General features: G+C 37.2%; 1 pseudogene; it reads left to right on the forward strand.

Moving 5' to 3' along the window:
* Positions 1 to 891: 891 nt before the first annotated feature.
* Positions 892 to 2799, forward strand: LOC148548882 (uncharacterized; annotated as a pseudogene).
* Positions 2800 to 18347: the final 15548 nt, after the last annotated feature.

An 18347-nucleotide genomic window follows, 5' to 3' on the forward strand; every position in this document is an offset into this window, starting at 1 on the left:
TAGAAAGTAGTATGAATGATTGAATGAAGGTAGTAGGAAAGCAGAGACTCAGAAGGAGAAAAGCATCTCCATACGCTTATCTGAAATTCCCACCAATGAATTACATAAGTATCTCTATCTTATTTTATATTTTATTTATATTTTAATTATCAAATCTCCATAACCATTTGAATCCGCCTAACTGAGATTTATAAGATGACCATAGCTTGCTTCAAGTCGACAATCTCTGTGGGATCGACGCTTACTCACGTAAGGCTTATTACTTGGACGACCCAGTGCACTTGCTGGTTAGTTGTGCGAAGTTGTGAAAAAGAATTGAGATTATGAACGTGCGTACCAAGTTTTTGGCGCCGTTGCTGGGGAATGAAAAATCACGATTTCGTGCACCAGCATGCATGCATGCTTTAATTTGGCCGTGGCATTCATGGTCATGGGTCACGCTTTTAAAAGCGTGGCCTAAAGTTCCAAAGCATGCTCAAACTTCAAAGTGTGCCCCAAAATTCTTTTTTTCTCTTTTTGAGCTTAATTTATTCTTTTTTGCTTCTTTTACCACTCATTTCCTACTATTTAAGCACAAAAGAATGCAATATTTAAGCACTAATCATCAATTTCTTGTATGAAAAAGCATAGAAAAATATGACATGATGACATGTGATCACCTTGGTGCTCTCTTTATGAGCGCTGCGCTCTCTTGGTTGAGCGCTCTCCTTTGTGGACGGCACAAGCTTGCCTCCCAAGCCCAGAATCCACGAAAAAGGTGGAAAAGTGAGCGCTACATTTGCTTCTTTGAGCACTACCCTTGGTGCTTCCTTGGATGTGCGCCTTCCTTCCTTGGCTAGCGCTGCCTTAATGAGTGCTACGTTGAGTATTTGAGCGCTGGCTCTAGTACGGATGGCACAAGGCTTGCCTCCAAAGCTGAAAAACACGAAAAAGGTAAGAAAGTGAACGCTTAGCCCAAAAGCATTGCTGAGTGTGGCATTCTCTTTGTGAACGTAACGCTTCCCTGATTGCTTCCCTTTCTTTCTCATTTCTTCACATACAAGCAACCAAACAACCAATCAAAGTCTCACCAAAATCTCAAGATCTTTGCATCATTCTTAAAATCAATTAATTCTATCATAAACCTTGTGATTTTGTGTAAAACAAATGATGTTTGATTGATTCAAAATAATCATGAAAATCCACTCCAATCACTTACTTATTGTGCAAGATAGTACATAAAAGCTAATGAAACAAGTGAAAAATGCTTGTAAAATTAGCATAAGATGACTTGTCATCACATAGTAACAATGCCCATTCCTTCTTTGATTCTTTGATAAAAAGCAAGTTAGCTTTCCTCATGTCCTGAATTTGATTGGAAGTTGTTTATGTTTGATTTAATTTGATTCTCATGTATGCTGCTATTCAATTTCCATTTTCTGTTCACTTCTGTTATATGTTGCTAGATGATGCAGTTTCCGCTTGTTATCTGTTTATCATACTTCCTTGATTGTGTGCTTATAGATTATGTTCATATCCCCATTTCCTTTCTTGTTGTGCAGATGGCTGACAGAAAAAGAAAGCTAAGGCCACAAGCTCCGGCAAAAGAAAGCGGACTTCTCAGTCCGCTGATACCTCTGATGATGCATTCGATGGAAGGCGTATCAGTGGGAGTGATAGAGAAGCTCAAAATACACCTCCCACTGATATACATAAGTTCAATAATGCATATTTGGAATGAAAGTTTGAAAATTTCATAAAAAAGAACTTACATGTTGAGTGGGAACTCCATCTCCTGGATGAGTTGAGCCAGTATACGGATGATCGGATTGCTCAGCGGGGTTGGAGTTTCATAGGTCGGGAGCTTCCAATGGTAAATGAATCATGGGTCAAGGAATTTTATACGAACTACTACACTGGGGCCCTTGATGCAGTTTACCTGAGAGGCCAGCAGATTCTGGTCACTAAGGAGGCAATTGAGCATGCCCTCCACCTTGATCCTAGACCCAGTGGTAAAGATGCATATGAAGAGGCTGACGGTAAGAGGCACATGAAAACTTTTGATTGGGACCAAGTTTTAGCTGCGATTGCTGAGCCTGGGAGTCAGTAGATGGATGGTGCTAATAAGACGACTCCCTTGGGTATCCGTGTCAGTTCTTTGACATATGAGGCCCGTATTTGGCAGCAGCTGCTGTCTAACAATGTGATGCCAAGCACCCATGAGACAAAGGTTACTGCAGATATGGCTGTTATGGTCTGGTATGTCTTGGATGGCCGTAAGTTACACCTTCCACGGCACATTAGATGGTCCATGGGGCGGGCTCACTATGTGGGCAACCTACCCTTCCCGTGCTTGATTACTCAGCTAGCCACAGAGGCTGGGGTTCTTTGGATGACTATTGATCAGAGACTGACAGTCGCCGGCCATAAGAAGATCATTCCACATGGCGACTGGCCGGGACTTGAGCTAGCACTTGGACGACGCAGCAGACAGACACCAGTACCCTCTACAGAGGCGGGACCTTCCACATCAGTCCCTTCAGCTTCAGCACTTACCGATGTAGCACCACCAGCATTCCTACAGCCACTCTTCAGCATTCCTACGATATAGCCAGTTCAGAGCATCACAACCAGCAACGTTTTGAGCAGTTAGAGCGTCGCAGCCAGCAACATTATGACCATCTGAGGAGGCTTATTCTCTCCGGCGGTGTTGACATTCCACCTGAGCCAGACACTCCTCCCGAGCGTTCTGAGGAGGCCCGAGACCCACCAGCAGACAGAGGAGCCGATGATAGTGACGAGTCTTTCCACTCCGCTTGATCTGAGCACCGAGGACGGTGCTACATCTTAAGTGTGGGGAAGTTGTCCTTCAACAAGCATATTTTGGGTGACAATTTCATTTCCGAACACTTGTAGTTTAGTTTTTATTATTATTATTATTATGCTTTTTAGTTGTTTTGTATATATTTTATCCTCTTGAGAAACCTCTTAGTTTAGTTTATTGCACTTTCTTAGTTTATTGCACTTTTTGATTTTGCTTGTACATAACTTAGTATTATAAGTAGTTATGCATATTTTGATATTTTGCTCTTAATTTTGGCTTATACATATGTTCTTTTTGGTTTTTTTAGTCTTGATTGTGATTTGGGATGATGTGATGATTGCCTAAGTTTGATTTCCTATACACTTGCTATTTTGGTTTGATTGAAATTAGGAATTAAACTTAGGATTTTTGACCTTTTTCATCCAATCACAATATATACATATATAGAATAATTTAGTCATTTAATGAGATTTCCAAGAAGCTTACTCTTTATATAGGGCATTGAAATTCAAATTGAATTGAGTTGAAATCTTTTGAAACTTGTGAGTTTTTGAGCCTTATTGTGTGGTTATATCATTGGACCACTTATTTCATTCTTGTGTGTTGCTCTTCTCTATGATTGCAATCTTGGGTTTGTTTAATTCTATATATCTATTGTTTAATGTATGATTATGCAATTATATGATTGAGGCCATCACTTTATTATAGCTCACTTAACCCAAAAAAGCCTACCATTTCATTCACCTTTTTTTGCCACTTTGAGCTTTTTTAATCCCATTTTGTTCTTTATTTTGCCACATCATTAACCTTAAGGGAAAAACAATGAAGTGTCCCTTATTTGAATCTTTGAGTAGCTCAAGTGTAATGTTTAAGTGTGGGGAAAAATGTGGGAACTTTGGGTGATGAAAATGTGTTTTATGCTTATTGAAAAATGTTAGAAATTTGGGTACATGCTCATGTAATATTATAGAAACCATATGCATTGATAAGCTGGTATATATATCATGTTCTTGAAGAAAAAAAGAAAAAGAAAAAGAAACAATGAAAAGGGGACAAAAGTACCCCAATGTGAAATCTAAGAAAAATTAATGCATATGTGATTGAATTTGATGCATGAGTATGTATATATGTAAAAGTGAGATTATGGGTAGCTAAGCTTGATATTAGAATTGTATAGGTTGTGTATGTCTTAGGTGAGAATTTAGGCTAATCAAAGATTCAAATGCAAGCTCACCTAGCCATATATACATCCTTACCTTTAACCTTAGCCCATTTACAACCTTGAAAAGACCTCATGATTTTGGCACATGTACATTAAATTTTTGTTGATTAGTTAGATGAAGAACAAACTTTAGAAAGCATGAATAGAGAAGAATTGAGTGGATTGACCCTAAACACTTGAGTGATTAGAGTGCATATACATATCCGGTGAGGGTTCAACCACTCAATTCCATATTTCCAACTTTGATCATTGTTATCTTGCAAGTTTGTTAAATTCTTTTATGACTCAATTCAATTATGAATAGGATTTGGTTATAATTGCTTTAGCCCTTGGTTTTATATAGATGCTTTCTTGGATATTGATTTACTTGGGCTAATTAAATACATATATATATATATATATATATATATATATATATATATATATATATATATATATATATATAGTTAGATAGTATAGTTACATACATATAGGTAGATTGCATACGGTTAGTTACATTGAATAATTGTTGATTCCCTTTCTTACCTTCCTTTGATATAGCAAGAGGACATGCTATTGTTTAAGTGTGGGGATGTGATGAATCCACGTTTCATGGTATTTATTTGCTTTAATTAGGAGGATTTCATTGACTTTTCTTGCATTTAGCCATTAAAATAGCATAGTTTCATGATGTCTTCCTAATTTGTGCTTGAAAGTGAAAACATGCTCTTTAGGCCTTTTTATTGCTGAATTTTATTCACTTTGATCCCATTTGGTGCCTTGATGGTTTTGATGAGTGATTTCAGGTTTTCAAGGAAAGTTTAGGTTGAAGAAGTGAAGAAAGAGCATCCAAAAGGGGAGAAATTATTAAGAAAATGGAGTTTGGATGCTGCTGCAAAGATGCGTACGCACAGTGATACGTGCGTACGCACAACAGATTTTGTGCAAGGATGCGTACGCACCAAATGTCGTGTGTACGCACGATGGGAATTTTTGCGCAAACGTGCGTACGCACGATAGGTCGTGGTACACACGCGTGCATATGCGTGAGGTCATTAATGCAAATCGCTGGGGGAAATTAGGTTTAGCTTTTATGATGTTTTCTCTTAGTTTCTAAAGAGAGAAGCTCCCCCCCCCTCTCTCTCGAATTAGGGTTTTTTAGTTTAATTTCTTGTAATTTCTATGTTTAATTCTTGTTTTCATTTACTTTTCCTAGTCATTTATTGTTATTGCATCTTTCTTCTTCTTCATTTCTCTTGCTATTTCCTTTATTTTGTCATTTTATGTTTTATGAACACCCTTGTCATTTTGATTTCCAATTAATGCAATTTTATGTTTCCATGTCATTTATTGCTTTCTTTAGTTGTCATTGTCACTTTCTTGCTTTGGTAGTTGTAGAATTTATTTTATTGCAATTTAATACTATTTTATTTTCATGCACACCAAGTGTTTGATAAAATGATTGGCTTAGTTTTTACATAGTTTGTCTTCCCTTTTGGCTTGAAATTGTTGACTTTGGTGATCCTTGAGTCATTGATGTCCATTCTTGTTTGATACATTAGAGTAGTTAGTTGATTTGGTCTCCATTGACTCTATGTGACCCTTAGTGTTGACATAGGATTTATGGATTAAAATTAACTATGCCTATTTGACTTATCTTCGATGTAAGGTTGACGAAGTAGGATCAACTCTTCATAATCATCATGTGTTTATGGTCAATGGCTAGGATAGGTAACCTTAGCTCTCAATTACTTGCCAAGATATTTTCTTGCATTTGAATTTCCTTTCCTTGCATTTAATTGCTTTGGCTTTTATTGCTTTGATGTTTAATTTCTTGCATGTTTAGTTTTCACACTCTTGGTTGACGAATTGGATGTTTGGATGGAATTGAGTTGTGGATATCTATTCCGCATTGTGTGAGAATAGTTAATTGATTTGGTTTCCATTTACGCTAGTCTTTCACTAAGTAATTAGTGGGTTGACTAGGACTTATAGATTGAGATCAGTTACACCCTTTTGACTAATTCTCAAGGAGAATTGACTAGTTTGGATTGATTCCACTCAATTGCCATGTTTGTGGTCCACAACTAGGATCGGAATCCCTAATTATCCAATTTTTGCTAAGAGTCCTTTTTAGCATTTGATTTCCATTTTCATTGCCTTTACTTGCCTTCATTTACATTCCTTGCATGTTTACTTGCTTTCATTGCTATTTACATTTCTTGCTCCCTTTCTTTCTTGCATTCACAATCCCCATGTTCTCTCTCTCATAGTCAATAAATGTACATTTCATTGCAACTCTTAGGGAAGATGACCCAGGAGCTAAATACTCTCGGTTAATATATTTGTTTTGTATTGTGACATCCTTTGGATTGATATTTGATTTGGGAATTAATTGTTGATTTAGACTATACTTTCAACGATGGAAATTTATATTTGGAAATTCTAGATCAACAATAAATTCTTCTTATCAGAGCTCCTTCCACACAAATGTCTGAATGCACTTGGTCCAGCCTCTGGTCAAAATTGACTCTCCTAGTGCAAGGATATGGGTTTCCTTGCATCATTGGCAAATGAAACGACAACCTTACACTTTCCAGGCTAAAAACCAAGAGATGCCCTCAGACCATGGTATGCCAATTTTTGGGACTTAGGTTCACGCTTGTATCATGGTTTTTCGTGACTCATGTATTGGCATAGAACTTTTGTACCATCAAGATCCCAACTTATGGGATAGGATTGGTTAGAACTTCCCAACCTCTCCTCTGGATTTCTCTTCGGATCTCCGGGAACTCATTCTTTTTTAGCCTAAAGGGGGCTTCAGGAATAACCCTTTTCTTTGCCACTACTTCATAGAAGTGGTCTTGATGAGCTTTGGTGATGAATCTTTCCATCTCCCAAGATTCGGAGGTGGAAACAACTGCTTTCCCTTTTCTCTTTCAAGGGGGTTCTCCGACTATGGGTGCCATAAGTGTGAATGAAAAGCAAAAAGCAAGGCTTTTCCAACACCAAACTTAAAAGCTTTGCTCGTCCTAGAGAAAAATATAAAGAAAAGTGTAGAAGAAGAAGAAGAGAATTGGTAGAGAAAGGATGAGGGCAAGATTCGGCCAAGTGGGCTTTAGAGTATGAGTGGTGTGTGTATGAAGGGTAGGAAGAAGGGGTTTTTATAGGAGTGGAATAGGGTAGGGTTTGAATGAATGGGTGGGAATTGGGGTGGAAAATTTTAAATTTTAAGTGGGTAGGGGTTGGTGAGACTTATGATGGTTTTGGGAAGTGATATAGATGTGATTTGGTTAGGTTTTATAAGGAAAAGTGTGTGGGTAAGAGTGAAAGTAAGAGAGAGAAGAAGGTGGGGGTAGGTGGAGATTCTATGGGCCCTATTGATCCTAAGGGGCTAGGGAATTCAAGTTTTCTGCTCCCTTGTGGGCGTTGAATACCCAGCTCTTACTCTTGGCTGTCGTTCAATGCGAGCTATGTGCTCTTCTTGGGCGTTGAACGCCCTTGAGGGAGCTCCTTCTTGGCTTTCAACGTCAGGTCTCTGCCTCTGTTGGGGCGTTGAACGCCTAGGTTTTACCCCCAGATTGGCGTTCAAAGCCAACTTTAGGCTCCCTGGCTGGCGTTCAATGCTAGCAAGGTCTCCGCTCCAAGGTTTTTTGTTTCCAACTCTGATTGTTTCTGTTTCTATTCTAACTACTGCACATAATCACAAACTTAAACAAATATAAAAATTAAACAAAAATAACTTAAATAAACTCAAAGAAAAACAAGAAAACATTAATTATTAATGGGTTGCCTCCTAACAAGTGCTTCTTTAACGTACTAGCTTGACGGTTAGCTCCTTACAGAGATGGATAGGAGGCTCAGAATTTCGGCCCTTACAATGAACTTCTTTCCTGTGCTCTCATGGATAAGTTCCACATGTTCCAGAGACAAGATCGTGTTCACAGTATGTGGAATGACTTGATTGTCTGTGAAGACAACTCTCATTATAGGTGATAGGCTTTTAATGGGGATTTTCTTATCCTCTAACCTTTAGGTACTTTCTTCTTAGTACCTTTGTTCTTAGTGCTTGATAATGGCTGCCCAACACCAAACTTAGAATTGGTGTCAGGGGGCTCTGTATAACCTTGCACTGAGAGAGAGGATTGGAACACTAAGTGTTGCACAACTGTTTTTCTGTTGTCAGAGGGAGAGTTAGGGTTAGGCATCTTGAAAAAGATGTGGTCCCCCATAATTGTAGAATCAACTCTCCCTTTGCTACATCAATGACAGCATTGGTAGTGGCTAGGAAGGGTCTTCCAAGGATGATGAATTCATCCTCTTTCTCCTAGTATCCAAGATTATGAAATCTGCAGGGATATAAAGGTTCTCAACCTTTACCAAGACATCCTCTACATGACCATAAGCCTTTTTCATTGATGTGTCTACTATCTCTAGTGAGATTCTTATAGCTTGTACCTTAAGATTCCCAACTTCTCCATTACAGAGAGTGGCATAAGGTTTATGCTTGACCCTAGGTCACATAGAGCCTTATCAATGGTAATGGTGCCTATGGTGCAGGGAATCAGGAAGCGTCCAGGATCCACCAGCTTTTGAGGTAGTTTCTGCTGAACCAAGACATTGAGTTCCTTGGTGAACACTAGAGGTTCTTCCTCCAATGGCTTTGTGCCAAATAACTTGGCATTTAGTTTCATCAAAATTCTTAGGTACCGAGCAACTTGCTCTTCCTTAGTTTCCTCTTCCTCATCAGAGGAGGAGTACTCTGCAGATTCTATGATCATCAACCAAGCATTCAAGGGAACTTCAATGGGCTCCTCATGAACCTTGGGTTTTTATCAATTCTTGAATAGCAAAGTTCTCAGTAGGCTCAGGGGTGCCAACTATCCCTATTCTGGCATTTAATGCTACGACTTGTGTTTCTTTGGGCATTGAACACCCATCATGGATATCTTCACTGGAATTCAATGTTAGCTTTTGTACTTCCTTGGGTGTTGAACGCCCAGTAAGGTGCTCCTTACTAGCGTTTAACGCCAGTGATGGTGGCTTGTTGGGCGTTGAACGCCCAGTAAGGTCTTCCGTATTAGCGTTCAACGCCAGTGATGGTACCTCCTTGGGCGTTGAACACCCAGTAAGGTCATCCTTACTGGCTTTCAATGCCAGTAATGGTAGTTCTATGGGCGTTGAACGCCCAGTAAGGTCTTCGTTACTGGCGTTTAACTCCATTACATCCTCTTCAGATTCAGCCTCAGCTTCTACAGTGATGGCCTTGCACTCTTCTCTTGGGTTTACTTCAGTGTTACTAGGAAGAATATTAGGAGGGATCTCAGGGATTCTCTTGCTCAGCTGACTAACTTGTACCTCCAAATTTCTGATGGAGGACCTAGTTTCTGTTATTAAACTGTAAGTGGTCTTAGAGAGCTCAGAGACTATGGTTGCTAAGTTAGAAAAACTCTGCTTAGAAGTCTCCATCTTTTGCTGAGAAGATGGGAATAGTGGTCTGTTATTGAACCTATTATGGGTTCTTCCACCTTGATTATTGTTGAAGCCTTGCTAAGGCTTCTGTTGATCCTTCTATGAGGGGTTAGGATGATTTCTCCATAAGGAGCTATAGGTGTTTCCATAGGATTCTCCCATGTAATTCACATCTTCCATCATGGGTTGATCTGGATCATAGGCATCTCCTTTATAGGAGGTGTCATGAGTGTTACTAGTTGCAGCTTGCACTCCAGTCAGATGCTGAGAGATCATATTGACCTATTGGGTCAATATCTTGTTCTGAGCCAATATGGCATTCAGAGTGTCAACTTCCAAGACTCCTTTCTTCTAAGCTACCCCATTGTTCACAGGGTTCCTCTCAGAAGTGTACTTGAATTGGTTGTTTACAACCATTTCAATGAGTTCTTGTGCCTCTTCAGGCATTTTCTTCAAGTGGAGTGATCTACCAGCAGTATGATCCAAGGACATCTTGGATATCTCAGATAAGACATCATAGAAGATTCTTAGGATAGACCATTCTGAGAGCATGTTAGGAGGACACCTCCTGATCAGTTGTTTGTATCTTTCCCAAGCTTCATAGAGAGATTCATTCTCTCTTTGTCTGATGGTTTGAACTTCTACCCTGAGCTTGCTCATCTTTGAAGTGGAAAGAACTTGGCCAAGAAAGCATTGACCAACTTTTCCCAAGAATCCAAGCTTTCTTTGGGTTGAGAATCCAACCACATCCTAGCTCTGTCTCTAATAGCAAAAGGGAAAAGCATAAGTCTGTAGACCTCAAGATCAACTCCATTGGTCTTAACAGTATCACAGATTTGTAAGAATTCAGATAAGAACTGATGTGGATCTTCAAGTGGAAGTCCATGGAACTTGCAATTCTATTGCATTAGAGAGACTAACTGAGGCTTTAGCTCAAAGTTATTAGCTCTAATGGCAGGTATAGAGATACTTCTGCCATAGATGTCTAAAGTTGGTGCAATGAAGTCTCCAAAAACCTTCCTTGCATCTCCTCCATTGTTCTGTTCGGCTGCCATGCTTGTATTTTCTGTTTCTTGTTCGAAAAGTTTTGTGAGATCTCTTCCGGAGTGTTGTGCTTTAGCTTATTGTAAACGCCTCCTTAGGGTCCTCTCAGGTTCAGGATTAGGGTCAAAGAGAGTTTCTTTATCTCTCTTTCTACTTATAAATAAGAAAAAGAAAACAAGAAAGAATTAGAATGGGAGTTCTATGTCAAAGGATAGAGAACTCCCTGTGAGATGTGAAGAAGAAAGAAGAATGAGGGTAGAAGAATGAGATGAAGAATTCGAAAATAGAGAGGGGGAGAGAAGTAACACTAATTCAAAAATAAAGAAGAATGAGATTTTAAAATTAAAATAATTTTGTTTTGTTTTTATTTTATTCATGTAATTCGAAAAAGAAAAGGAAATAAAGGAGAAATAAAGACAATTAAAAACCAAGACAACTAATTAACTAAAAAGATTTTAAAATTAAATGATGATTTTCGAAAAAGAAGGGAGAGAAGGAGAGAAGAAGTTTTCGAAAATAGAAGATAATTATTTAGGAAGTTTTGAAAAAGAAGAAAGAGAAAACAGGTAACTAATTAAGAAAGATTTGAAATTAAGATAAGATAGAAGATTAGAAAAGATTTGCTTTTAAAATTTTGAAATTTAAAAATTGGAAAGAAAAAGTCAACAAGATAAGATAAGAATTGAAAAGATTTGAAAAAGATTTGATTTTGAATTTTGAAATTCAAACAAGATAAGATAAAGATTTGAAAAAGATTTAATTTTTGAAAAAGATTTGATTTTAAAATTTGAAATTGAAATAAGGAAAGATAAGTTTTTTTGAATTTTTTAAAGAAAGATAAAAGGATAAGATAGAGATTTGAAAAAGATATCATTTTTTAAAAGATTTAAAATTAAGCTAAGATAAGATAATAATTTGAAATTAAAGTTTGACCATTTTTTTGCACTTTTCGAAAATTCAATTAAAGATAAAAAGAATTTTTTTTTTGAATTAATGAAGAAAGAGAAAAACAAGCAAAAGAAAACCAAACTTAAATTTTTAGATCAAAGATACTAATTTTTCTCGAAAACTAAGAAAACAAACTCCAAAAGACACCTGATGAGCGGATAATTTATACGCTTTTTGGCATTATTTTTACATAGTTTTTAGTATGATTTAGTTAGTTTTTAGTATATTTTTATTAGCTTTTAATTAAAATTCACATTTCTGGACTTTACTATGAATTTGTGTGTTTTTCTGTGATTTCAGGTATTTTTTGGCTGAAATTGAGGGACCTGAGCAAAAATCAGATTCAGAGGTTGAAGAAGGACTGCAGATGCTGTTGGATTCTGACCTCCCTGCACTCAAAGTAAATTTTCTAGAGCTACACAACTCCAAATGGTGCACTCTTAATTGCCTTGGAAAGTAGACATCCAGGGCTTTCCAGCAATATATAATAGTCCATACTTTGCCCGAGTTTACATGACGCAAACTGGCGTTCAACGCCAGTTCCATGCTGCATTTTGGAGTTAAACGTCAGAAACAGGTTGCAAAGTGGAGTTAAACGCCAGAAACATGTTACAAACTGGCGTTCAACTCCAAGAGAAGCCTCTACACGTGTAAAGCTCAATGCTCAACCCAAGCACACACCAAGTGGGCCCCAGAAGTGAATTTTTGTATCATTTACTCATTTCTGTAAACCCTAGTAACTAGTTTAGTATAAATAGGACTTTTTACTATTGTATTTACATCTTTAGATATCTTTAGTTTTATCTTTAGATCACGTTTGGGGGGCTGGCCATTCGGCCATGCCTGAACCTTCATCACTTATGTATTTTCAACGGTAGAGTTTCTGCACACCATAGATTAAGGTGTGGAACTCTGCTGTTCCTCATGGATTAATGCAAAGTACTACTGTTTTTCTATTCAATACAAACTTATTCCGCTTCTAAGATATTCATTCACAATTCAATGTGAATGTGATGATCGTTACAATCATCATCATTCCCAACTTATGAACGCATGCCTGACAACCACTTCCTTTCTACCTTAGATTCAATGGGTATCTCTTGGATATCTAATATAGGGGACCGAGTCCGAGATATTAGAATCTTCGTGGTATAAGTTAGAACCCATGGATGGCCATTCCTGAGATCCGGAAAGTCTAAACCTTGTCTGTGGTATTCCGAGTAGGATCTGGGAAGGGATAGTTGTGACGAGCTTCAAACTCGCGAGTGCTAGGCGTAGTGACAGACGCAAAAGGATCAATGGATCCTATTCCAGTATGATCGAGAACCGACAGATGAATAGCCGTGCTGTGACAGAGCATCTTGGACCATTTTCACAGAGAGGATGGGATGTAGCCATTGACAACAGTGATGCCCTACATAAAGCTTGCCATGGAAAGGAGTAGGAATGGTTGGACGAAGACAGCAGGAAAGCAGAGGTTCAGAGGAACGAAAGCATCTCTATACACTTATCTGAAATTCTCACTAATGAATTACATAAGTATCTCTATCCTAGTTTATGTTTTATTTATCTTTTAATTATTAAAACTCTATATCCATTTGAATCCGCCTGACTAAGATTTACAAGGTGACCATAGCTTGCTTCAAGTCGAGAATCTCTGTGGGATCGACCCTTACTCACGTAAGGTTTATTACTTGGACGACCCAGTGCACTTTCTGGTCAGTTGTGTGAAGTTGTGACAAAGAATTAAGATTATGAACGTGCGTATAAAGTTTTCAGCGCCGTTACCAAGGAATGGAACTGTCACGATTTCTGCGCACCAACACCAAACTTAAAAATTTTAAGATCAAAACAAGAAAAGAAACAAGAACAACTTGAATATCAAGAAAGAACACTATGACGATTTTCAAAAATTCAAAGGAAACAAAGAACACACAAAGGATACCAAACTTAAAAATTGACACTAGACTCAAACAAAAGACACTATTTTTGAAAATTTTTTTGAAAGAAAAGCAAGAAATTTCGAAACTTTAACAAGAATAAGAACAAAAGACTTAAACAAAGATAAAGATCAATAAAGAAAAGTAAAGATTTTTGAATTTTTTTTTATTTTTTTGAAAAAAAAGAAACAGAAGACTCAAACAAAATAGTAAAAAGTACCTAATCTATGCAACAAGATAATCCGGTTGTTTGTCAAATCTGAACAATCCCGGCAACGGCACCAAAAACTTGGTGCACAAAACTGGCTCCGCAGAACTCGCATAGATAAACCGGCAAGTATACCGGGTCATCCAAGTAATACCTCAGGTGAGTGAGGGTCAATCCCATGGAGATTGTTGGTTACCTTGCAGATCTTAGTTAAGCGGATAGAAATTATAATTTGTCACGGAAAACGCATAAAATAAATAAATAAAACGTTACTTAGATAGATGAGAAATCAATGGTGATAGAACGGTTGAGGCTTCGGAGATGCTTTGTCTTTCCAGATTATCTTTTCTTACTGTCTACTTCAATAACTTTTTGATTCCTTCAATGGCAACCGTAAGTGATTATCTCATATCCTCTCATCAAGTTAACCTCCTCTACTGCAGCAATCCGCCATGTTGAGATGACTCATGTCCTCTCATCAAGCCAGCTCTAGGTTTTTCAGTATAGCAGAAGATGAAGCTCTTAAGCAATCCACTCCCCTTCACGATCCTACTCAAGGTGCCACAGACAAGGCAGATCTTCCGGATTAGAAATTTCTACTTCTCTTACTCCAGCCTTAACACCACAGAGACCTCATGAACCCTTAGTCAACGGGATTTCATGTCACAGATCCAAAGTTGCTCAGATGCTCCATTGGAATCCGCAATGTAATCTCTAGATTTAGTTCAACCCTATCCAGGTCAGGAATCGCACGGAACCCATGTATAACAAGGGTGATTGTCACGGGTCACCCTCAATCCATAAGATGAAGAGCGAGGTTGCATAAGAGAATAGAATCAAACATATTGAATTAGAACAATAATATTATTGATCCATGAAACTTAGCAAACCTCCTAACCTTAACCTTAGGAGGTTAGTGACTCATAATGTACATAATAGTGTTCAAATGGGCAAAGATCTCTAACAAGGGTGATCTTTGTTCTATATATACTAGTCTAGTAACTAAGGATTATAGAAAATAAGATAAACTAGTCTTGTAGTGTGAAAATCCACTTCTGGGGCCCACTTGGTGAGTGTTTGGGCTGAGCTTGAGTGTCTCCCACAAGCTAGGACCCCTTAAGGGAGTTGAACGCCACCCCTGGGTTCCCTTTTGGGCGTTGGACGCCAGCTGCTCCCCTGTGGGTGCTGGACGCCACGAATAGCGCTTGGTAGCTGGCGTTGAACGTCAGTTTTGGGCGTCCATTTCCAAAGCAAAGTATAAACTATTATATATTTATGGAAATTCCTAGATGTTAGATTTCCAAAGCCATTGAGCCATTTGACTTCTATAGCTCCATAAAAGCTCCTTTGAGTGCACAGAGGTCAGATCCTGACAGCATCTGTAGTCCTTTCTCTGCTTCTGAATAAGACTTTTGCTCAAGCTCCTCAATTTCAGCCAGAATATACCTGAATTTACCATAAAAAAACACAAACTCAAAGTAAAATCCAAAAATGTGAATTTTGCGCTAAAACCTATGAAAACTTAATAAAACTTAAATAAAACATAACAAAAACTATATGAAAATAATGCAAAAAAGCGTATAAAATATCCGCTCATCACGTACCGATGTCCTCCTAGCATGTAGAGCACCATTGGGTTCATTGTTGTTGTGAGGTTCTGCCACAATCGTGTCTGAGGCTCCATCACCTTCTTCTAGCACTTTTTTGTTTCTTGCCTCCTTTCTTATCCTCCAGAGAGTTCTTTTAATTTCTAAATCAAAGAGGAGAGGTTCCTCTTCTTGATTTTCTCGCATGTACACAAGGAAAACAATAGAATAAAGGGGAGTTTGAAATTTATTCTGTCAAAGTGAAAGAAACTCCAAGTTAGGTAATAACACCAATGGTTGAAGAACTAAAGATAAGAATAATTAAAAGCAAAATAATGACTAAAACATGAAAAGAAAAGGTGCCTAATCTAGCTAATCAATCAACCAGTAGTTTGTTAATCACTATTAATTCCTGGCAATGATGCCAAAAACTTGATACATGATTTTTCAAACTCGCATAACTACCGGCAAGTGCACCGGGTCATACCAAGTAATAAACTCACGGTGAGTGAGTGACGATCCCACGAGGATTAAGGAATTAAGCAAGCAATGATTGATTGAGTATTCTAGTCAGGCAATTCATAGTCTGATTAAGAACAATTGACAATAGAAACATGAAATGTAAATCACTTAAGCAATAAATAAATAGAAGCAATAAATGACTTGAAAGTAAAGAACGTAATGTAAATTTCTAGAAAGTTAAATTGCTTAAATTTAAATGCTAGAAAAGTAAATTGCAAGAATGTAAAGGAAGCAATGTAAATGAACATTAATTGAAAGCAATTACTAAAGAAAGGGAATAAGAGAATGGGGAAAGATCATTGGGGTACAGATATATTGAATTCTCTGGATCAAATAGTTTTTCATCTCAACTTCAATCATGCAATCATTGATCTCTTGGCAAATCATAAGTGATTAAATTCCAATGTCTTGGTAATTCAATCTCTCTTAACTTGATCAATTGCTATTTCCTTGATCTAATTACTCATGTGAAAAGATGAAGATTGGTCTCCGATTTAGAGCCATACAATTTCATAAATCAAGTCACTACAAGGCAAAAATTCAGATATAAAATATAAATTAATTGTTCATAAGAGATTATTGCCTTGGTAGTCTGCTTTCTATTTTATATAAACAAGCACAAGAAACCCGCCTCCTCTAAATTATTAGGCCACGATAGGAACCTAAACAGAATGACACCAACCTAATCTTACCCGACTCTTACTTGTTGCTACTACTACTACTACAACTACCATAAAAGAAAACAGCATTGGGGAATGAAATTCATAACCCATTCATACCACAAACTTTTAAGGAAGTAACTGTTTTAGTATCACTATTGTTCACTACAAAAATTTTGATTGGTGTATAATTACTAGCAAAGTAGCAAGGAGGGGAGATAAATAACACTTTTTATTTTGTTATTTATTTGTTTATGATTCTGACCCATTAAAAATAGGAGAGAGGGTAATGTACTAATGTAAATGAAATGGCAAAGCTATATTTTCGGAAGAGGAGGGTAATTGACCCATCAAGGGGAAAATTGATAAGCATTCGAAAATAGTGTCCACTATGTCTCATGAAAAGTTCAAAATTAGATTAGATAGAATTGGGCTTAACTCAATTGTAGTTGTTCCCATTTAAAGATAATTGAAATCAGCACAATATTTTCATAACAACAATGCACATGATTGACAATTGATAAATTTAAGTTCATCTATTCCTAGAGACATATAAACTCTAGAATTATAAACATAACAATATCAATAATATTAAGTTATTCTTCTTCCTATTTAAGTTACAACAGAACAGAGCATGCACAACACTTTATTCAACTGAACTATGCATATGACATTGCAGCAACAACAATTGATGCAACTCATGGTAAAACAAATATATTAATTCTCAGATCAAAATGTCCAAAGAGACCACCATAATGATGCAAAACCTTGCTATCAGCATATTCTACCAATGGTTACTAAAAACAGACCTTGATTGAGTGGAAGATCCCATCAGTATCGGCAAGAAGCACACCAACATTAGAAGCCTAGTCCTGTATGCAAAAGGGGTGACTAAAGGCAGGAGAGAACAATAATGAAACCAATATCACATTGCCAATGAGACATGCATCCAATATTTAGAAATAACAGAAGAAACTTTGGGCATATTTGGATAACATTTGAAGGTTCATAAGAAATAAAGCCCTAATCCACAAGTACAGAGAAGAAACAATTTCTAGCAATACACCATTATCCCAAGAGAAATGTAATAGAAACTCATGTAACATAGCTCGCCAAGCATAGTTAGGTTGAGTCCAGATAGTTACCTTTATAAGGACCAAACTTCCTATTGAGTAATACAGGTCAACTAAAGTCCTTGCATACTTGATAGTAGCTTTAAGTCTCGGAGCAATATCCTTTATAAAATAAACAAATTGTACCATCAAATTTTCAGACATGCTAAAAAACATGTGAAATGAAATTTCATTGCAAAAGCAATTATAACCAAAACCAAATCAAGACAATAATAATACCTTGAGAATGTCCCTATTAAATTTTTTACAATAGCAAAGCAATAAATTATTTAAGCTTAAGAAGAAACAGCTTTTGTTATTACTTTTAGACTTTATTAAATAAAATGAAAATAGTAAAATTAGTTGCAATGTTGCAGAGCAGTCACAGTTAGCCTGCATTGGTACAAGATGATAATATTCTCATCTCCATCAGAATCAGTTTCGAAACACCCTTATCTTTATGATCTTACAACAAAGCATATTAACAAAAATGTAATCAAAACAGGTTGCAATTTGGCTTAGGTGCAGGAACTACATTTAAAGCACGGAGGCACACAAAGAAATATTCATTTTTCCTTTTTGGTTCAGTCACTATGCATTCAGTAATAGGAATGAAAAAGATGAAGATAAATGAACGAATGGATGCATTTAGCAGAATCTACACTTACTAATAGTTTCTCCTCTTTTCCGATTAGATGACACCGAGAAAAAATGAAAGCCTATTGCTTGCCGTTGATCCTGTAGGAAAATGCGATTCAGGTGGATTGTTCTAAAGCTAAAATCCCCAATTCCTAGTGGAATATCCAGTAGCTAAAACCCCCAAATAAAAACCCTAAATCAGAACCCCAAACC

The sequence above is a fragment of the Arachis ipaensis genome, chromosome B8 (assembly GCF_059453495.1).
Source record: "Arachis ipaensis isolate K30076 ecotype BB chromosome B8, ASM5945349v1, whole genome shotgun sequence".
Lineage (NCBI taxonomy): Eukaryota > Viridiplantae > Streptophyta > Magnoliopsida > Fabales > Fabaceae > Arachis > Arachis ipaensis.